Source organism: Euphorbia lathyris, chromosome 5 (assembly GCF_963576675.1).
Source record: "Euphorbia lathyris chromosome 5, ddEupLath1.1, whole genome shotgun sequence".
Taxonomy (NCBI): domain Eukaryota; kingdom Viridiplantae; phylum Streptophyta; class Magnoliopsida; order Malpighiales; family Euphorbiaceae; genus Euphorbia; species Euphorbia lathyris.
Genome location: NC_088914.1, coordinates 56,433,114 through 56,440,462, shown reverse-complemented (window position 1 = coordinate 56,440,462; position 7,349 = coordinate 56,433,114).

Below are 7,349 nucleotides of genomic sequence, written 5' to 3'. Positions count from 1 at the left end.
CATATTAATTTCTATACTACTATAAGAAAACTTCAATTGAATTGAAGGGAATCAGATGAGAGGAAAAATTACAATAGATAGTAGAAAGGCAGAACGCGCAGGCCCTATTTTAAAAATACCAAAAGACTAAAAGAGGGTCCAAATATGTCCATAACTCCAAACATGCATAGACTCAATTAAATAAATTTAATTGGTTGATTACATAACCGGCTTATGTAATATTTAGGTTAATCACATTAACTCGTCAAATTAACTTTCATCTAATTTTACTTCTAATCGTTTTGTATCTTTATATTAATCCTTAGATTAATATAACCATATAAAACGTTGATTATGCATGTCCCAATTATTTTGATTTCAATTCATTTAACACTTTGATTTACAACTTGGTAAAAACAAACTTTTAAACGAATTTTTCATTCGATAATCAAAACAGAAAACTATTGATTTCCGAAACATATATATATATATATAAATTATTTACAAGCCGATTTTAACAATTAAAATCAAGTGGGATTCGGGCCGGGGGCCCGAAACTGGGCTGCTGCCGTTTGGCAGCAGCCCCGCGGCTGCGCACGCGGCTGCTGCTGCGAGGCAGCAGCCGCGCGACAGCGGCTGGTCGCGCCGTGAGGCACGACCCGAGCCGCTGTCGTATTTTTTTTTAATAAAATATAAATATAAATGTATATATATATCAGATTTTAAAACGGTTTTAAAAACGATTTTCAGAAATAGGAAAAACTACAATAGATTTCCGTTTTATCTTTTGGAATTAATAAAACTAATTTTATTAACCTAACTATAAAACAAATAGATTTTGTTATAATGATTATCAACCGAAATAATTAGGAACATACGCATAATCTATTTTAATTAACAATTAACTAAAATTTATTTATCTTTAGAATTAATTAATCAAACTATTTGTTAATTAATCCTAACCATAAATATTAATTCAATCCTATTGAAAAACTTCTAAATTTTCATATATGAAATAACGGATTTAACGATGGCTCTGATACCACTGTTGGAAATTAGACTAAGGTATAGCAGCGGAAATATAAAAATTTTAGCCTACTTCCTTTTAACCATAGGATCCGTTAATCGTTATTTCATATAAAGAGGGATAAGAAGGAATGCCTTTTGAAGAATAATCTACCGTTGTTAAAGAAGCGCCCACAATTCTTCTCCGAGATCCCAAGCACGAAGTATAACACGGTGAGGTTAAGATAGAATCAACCCTTATGAGATGCAACCAAAATAGATTGCCTCTAATTAACCAACACAAGATCAAAGAGAAAAGGAGATGAATGTAATTAATCAACCGACGGAAGCCGTATGAATTCTTGTCCACGAAAACGGGAAGTCGAATTCTCTTTCTCTCACTAGCTAGGGATTTCAAAAATCACAAAGGGGGAGGGGATAGGCTTGGTCGAAATTCACACATTAGGGGGGTATATATAATAACTTGTATCTAAACTCTAGTTAGATAGGAATAGGTTACTTAATAGGAATGCAATTCGGAATAGGATTCCTAATTATTATCTTATAATATATCTAATATATTTAGGATAATAATAAATAACCTAATTGGATAATAATAGGAGTATATTAATCTAATTAAAACTCCTAATTTAATTATCTCTCTTAATTAATTTAATTCACAAACCTAATCAAATTAGAATTAAGGGAATTAAAATAATTCCTAACTTATTATATACAAATTTCGGCCTCCCCTAATTAAATGGGCCTTACTGGGCTCATTTGGGCTTCCATCTATTAATGACATCCATCTCTCTTTTGGTTCTAAGTCTTATGTGTGATCCATTAGGTTCTTACTACTTCTGACCGTATGCAACTATTAAATTAATTTCTTCAAGAATTATATTTAATCCTTGCATAACGGAATGATGTACTGAGTATGCTATTGGCAAGTCTGTAATCATTCCCCCAGAGTCCGTTAAGAAGACAGGTTGATTCTGTCGTTAACCCTTCCGTATTAGTTACAGTATAATTCGATCCTTTATCAACTATATCCTTGAACTGAATCTTATGACTATGGATGATGTCAAGTCACATATAGCGAGACGTTCGTTTTACTTGTATAGGCCGAGTCAACTCAAATAGATAGGTTAAGTGAAATCTGTATTTCAAGTCTTAAGCTATCACCTTGCAAGGATTTAGAGTCGAGTCTTCCACAAGCGATCCTTGGATATATCTCCCATTAATCGGGAGTGATAAATGCTCAATCCAATGTATAACTACCCTGACATTACTTCCTGTGACACCCAACCTTTGCAGTTCACACCCTAGAGTCATCTCTGTTAAGGATCGTGGGACCACATGATCAAAGTCTCACATTCAGTAATTCAGGATGACCAATTAACATTCCTTTGAGTCTGAGGATTACTTATACCTATTAATACCAATGAGATGAACAGGTGACAAGGATGAATCTATCCATCCTGTTATCTCAAATCGAATCCCCAATCCTAATGAACGACGTTTCATCGGATCTATGTAACTGTCCAGATATCTATATATATTAAGCTTGTGAGATCAGCTTTTTGTTGGACAGAAGACATTGTTACATACAAGTCTCAACAGTGATATATCAATCCTAAACATATCACTTGACTTGGGGTGGTTTTAAGTTTATTAGTTTATTATAAAGTTTTGTCTCACTTCATGCTTGTATGAACACTTTATAATCACTTTAAACAAACTTACGGATTTCCTTTTATTAGAATTTATTTAGTGCTTAAAAGGGATTGCCTTTATATAGTTATAAAACATATATCTCATTAAAACAAATGATATAAAGAACAATTCATTTACATTAAGTTTGTATCCTGCAATAATTGTCTATAGGACACTAAACCCCAACACCTTGCACAAAAGAAACATATTCGAGAGTAAAAGTATTCTAAACAGTTATAAATAGCATAAATTCGTAGCAATATTGATGTAATTAATGATGATATTTTAGGTATATTTTGGGCTTAACATTAACTGAGTACTCAGCCTCTCCTTTCTAATCTCTAGAAATGATAAGTGTTTGTCCTAAACAACGATTGCTAAGACACCTTAGATGATTGAATAATCACTCTAGACTTTTACACAAAAGATATGAAATTTAGTGTAAGATTGCTTTGCTTTTTCTTGCAGAACTTTGCGTAGGATTTTGGTCAGCGTAATGGCTTGATCAAGTTCTGTGTGAAATGAAGCAACTGAAGGGCTCTATTTATAGAGACGTCTGAGGCATCAGTCATTTCGAATTTCGAAATAACCGTTGGAGGGAAACGGCTTCCTGTCGTTGTCATCCTGTCTTGCTCAGAGCTGTCGGCCAATCAGATATGAGTATCTTCTGTCCTCGGTCAGCTTTTGGTCAGCTCGGCAGAATGTCTCTCCATTTATGGTAAGGTCAACTAGACAGCATTCTGTGTCTTCTGAACTTTACCCAAAGTGGAAACACTTTGTCTGGAAGTTGTTCTTGCTCAGCTGCTGTCTTGTACTCTTTGTCGAATCAACTCAGCAGCTTCGTCCCGAAGTTGTTCCACGAAGGTCTTCTAGATCCTTCTTCCGCTGAGCTGCGTTTTGTACATAACGACAGTGTTTTGACATACGCGGCCCGAGTTGCCTTAAACTGTTTGACTTGGGCTTTTGACTTCCGTATTGGGCTTTGGGCCTTTTAATCTTTGTGTCTTATAAACAATTTAACTCAACATTGAACAAACACATTAGTAGAATAAATCAAAGCATTTAAACTTAGTGTGTTTAGAATATTTTTTAATTACACTTAAACAATTTTGTCAAATCAAAATTATGTGGAAAGGTGTTTCAACAAGTTGGACTCCAATTCTTCTTTAGTAAACTCGAGAGGTGCATCCGGCTTGTACGAGCTTAGATCATGTATGTTGAATGATGGTGACATCTTACCTAGCCAATTTGGAAGTGCTATATGGTAAGCATTGGCATTAACTCCAATACTTCCTTGGTAGAAGTTTGCTACTTGGTGCGCTTGTGAGTCACTCCTTGCTCAAATACACAATCACCCCATTCCCGCCTCAAACTGAAGGTCCCGTTAGTGCACATTGACCTTTGCATTTAACTTCTTGTTCCACTCCTCAAGGGTTTCCTTCACCTCTTGGTGCATTTTTTGATATTCATTAGCAACCTTGTGAGCGGTCACATTCTCCTTATCCCCTTAAGGAAGATCTACTCTGTCAAGAGTGTGGTTAGGGATCTTTGTATATACCATTTTAAAAGGCGATCTCCATGTTCTCGAGTGAATGACCCCATTGTAGGCGAATTTAGCTTGTGCCAACACCAAGCCCTACATCATCAGTTTATCCTTGCACTTGCTCCTCAAAAGGTTTCTTAAGGTCCGGTTAAAACCCTCAATTAGCCCATCAATTTGGGGATGAGTGGTGGTACTAAATTTTAAAGTCGTATCAAATAGAGCCTATAAATTTCACCCAAAACGACTTAAAAACTTAGTATCCCGATCCAAAACAATGCTTTTTGAAACCCCATCCAATCTCATTATCTCCCAGAAGAAGAGTTTGGCAATTGTCGAAGCATCCTTGGTCTTCCGGTACGTGATAAGTATAGAGTCCATCCCTCTTTGTGTCCTCGGTAAACCCGACATGAAGTCCATCGATAAGTCTTCTCAAACGGATTTTGGCATGGGTAGAGGCATATATAATCCCAAATTAGTAGCATTCCTCTTAGAGGTTTGACAAATAAAACAACGCTCCACTAGATATGTTACATCTCTTCTCATTATTGGCCAAAAATATCAAGAGCTCACCGCTTTGTAGATCTTGTCCCTTTCGGAGTTCCCTTCAAGGCTTCCCCCATGTAGATCCTGAATTACCTTCTCCCGATTAGAGGTACATGGTAAACATAACTGATTGCCCCTTATGAGGCACTCCACAATTACATGATACTCTCATTCCCCGAGTTGGTTCTTGCAATGCTTCCAAATAACCCCAAAATCTAGATCTTCCTTGTAATCTCCTCTCACATATTCAAAACAGTCCACTTCAAGAGCTAAAGTCTTGAGAAGTGCGACTCTCCGACTTAAAGCATCTGCCACCTTATTTTGTTGTCCGACTTTGTGAATGAGCTTATAAGGGAACTTATCCACAAAGGTGGACCACCTAGCATGCATCAAGCTCCGAAGTTGTTTTTGGCTTCCCAAATACTTCAAAGCTTGATGGTCAGTATAGAGTAGAAACTCCTTCCCCACTAAGTAGTGCTCCCATACCTTCAATGTTCTCACCACGATTTAAAACTCTTTGTCATATGTGGCTCACTTTTGCCTCGATTCACATAGCTTCTCACTAAATGAAGCCACCAGCCTCTTTTCTTGCATGAGAACTCCACTTCAAAGAGCTTCTCAAATTTGGGAAAAGCTAGTATCAGAGTCAACGCAACTCTCCTTGATCAGCGCAAAACTGCTCTCTAGCTCTTCCTCCCACTTGAACAATTTCCCCTTCTTCAAACACTCGGTCAAGTGTTCCACTATATTGCTAAAATTCTGGATAAATCTTCAATAAAATTTTGCCATCCCATGGAAGCTTTAGATATCCCCCACATTTTTAAGTGTCGGCCAATCCAGGATGGAACGAACCTTCTCTTTGTCAACCCGAATTCCATCTCCACTCATCATATATCTGAGGAAGATCAAGCTCTCCATAACAACAAAATCATATTTCTTAGAATCTTCATATAATTGGTGCTTTCTCAACAAGTCTAGTGCATGGTCATTCCTCTTTGGATTCCTCCATATTCGAGCCTACTCACACGTCGTGTAGCTAATATGACATGTCGTGTGTGCCCAACTTCAATATTGGGTGGGTTTTCCCAAAGAGATGCCCTCATCAGGCTCCATATAGATCCACATGAAACTAGATTACGAATAATACCATCCTTGACAATCTTTAAACAAATTGTTCTCTTGTTACTAATATATGAATATTAGATCATTCTATAATTGATGGATTTATTGATGAATTGTTAATCTTAATAAAAAAAGATCCATATTCGGTATTCGCTACAAGGATATAAGAATTTTTATATCAAATTAATAAAATAATATTACAATTAATAACTACTAAAATAATTAATAATCAATTATAAAAATGCTAATACATATTAATAAACTTTACTCTAAACTTTTATAATCATTAATTAGTACCATGTCACACAATGAGATTATCATGCATTTCTCTTCGTAATATTTTTGAGGAATAAGAAAACCTAATATCCAATCATTTTCAATCCATTTCATTAAATTGTGAGAGTTTTTTTTATATCAAAATGCTTCTGTCATTTCATTGGATAAGAAAAATACACGTACAATATGGACATAGTAAGGAATAAAACCTTACACAAGTACAGGCTACGCCTAATTCAAGATCCACGAAGGTAAGAAAAAAACTACAAAGAGCAAATAAAGTCATTAAAGGTACAAACAACAAATGAAACATATACTTCTTGTAACTCTACATTTGCAAAGAAGCAACTAGAATCCAATTTTCATCATTTAAACTCTTGCGAACTTTCAAATCTGAGTCATTTCTTATGTAACCATTTAGATCTAGTGATCTACGAATAAAATCTATCTTTTCTGCTCTTGCTAAATCAGAAAATGTTACAAATAAAAATATTAAAAACAATAGGTGTAGTTCAAACGGGTTAGGAGATCTAGTAAAATATATGAAATTCAACTAGATTAAACTTAATAAAAAAAAAACAGAAATGTGGGAGGAGGGAGAAGGAAGACAAGCTTCCTTCTTCCTCCTTAAAAATATAGGAGAGAAATAATCTACAAAATGTCATCGATTTCACCGATCTCTATTGTGGATCTTAGAAGATGAGCAACTATAATTCTTTGATGCGCAAAAATGATGAAGAAATGGCGACCGACAAATAAGAGGATTTGGACGGAAAGAAGATGGAGGAAAACTAAGGAAGAAAAAAGAAAAGAAAGAAAGAAAGAAAATGGAGAGGGACGTTTAATGGATACTTTGAAAGTAAAAAAAAAAAAAAAACCTTCGAGAGAAGGTCACAAGATTTTTAAAAAAAAAGCACAATGTACTTTTCTCTTTAATTTATGAGAGAATTAAACATCTAACATGAATGTTTTCATAGTTTATGTCTGTTTTATTCTTAAAGCAAGACATTTTATCTCTATTATTATATATAATATTTTCCTTGTTACTATTAGCAATCGACAACCTAAAATATTTTTTTTGATAAATTTTCTGATTTACTCGGTTCGAGACTTAGTAGGCAACCAAGTGGATCTTCTTCCAATTAAAGTTTTCTGGATACACTAA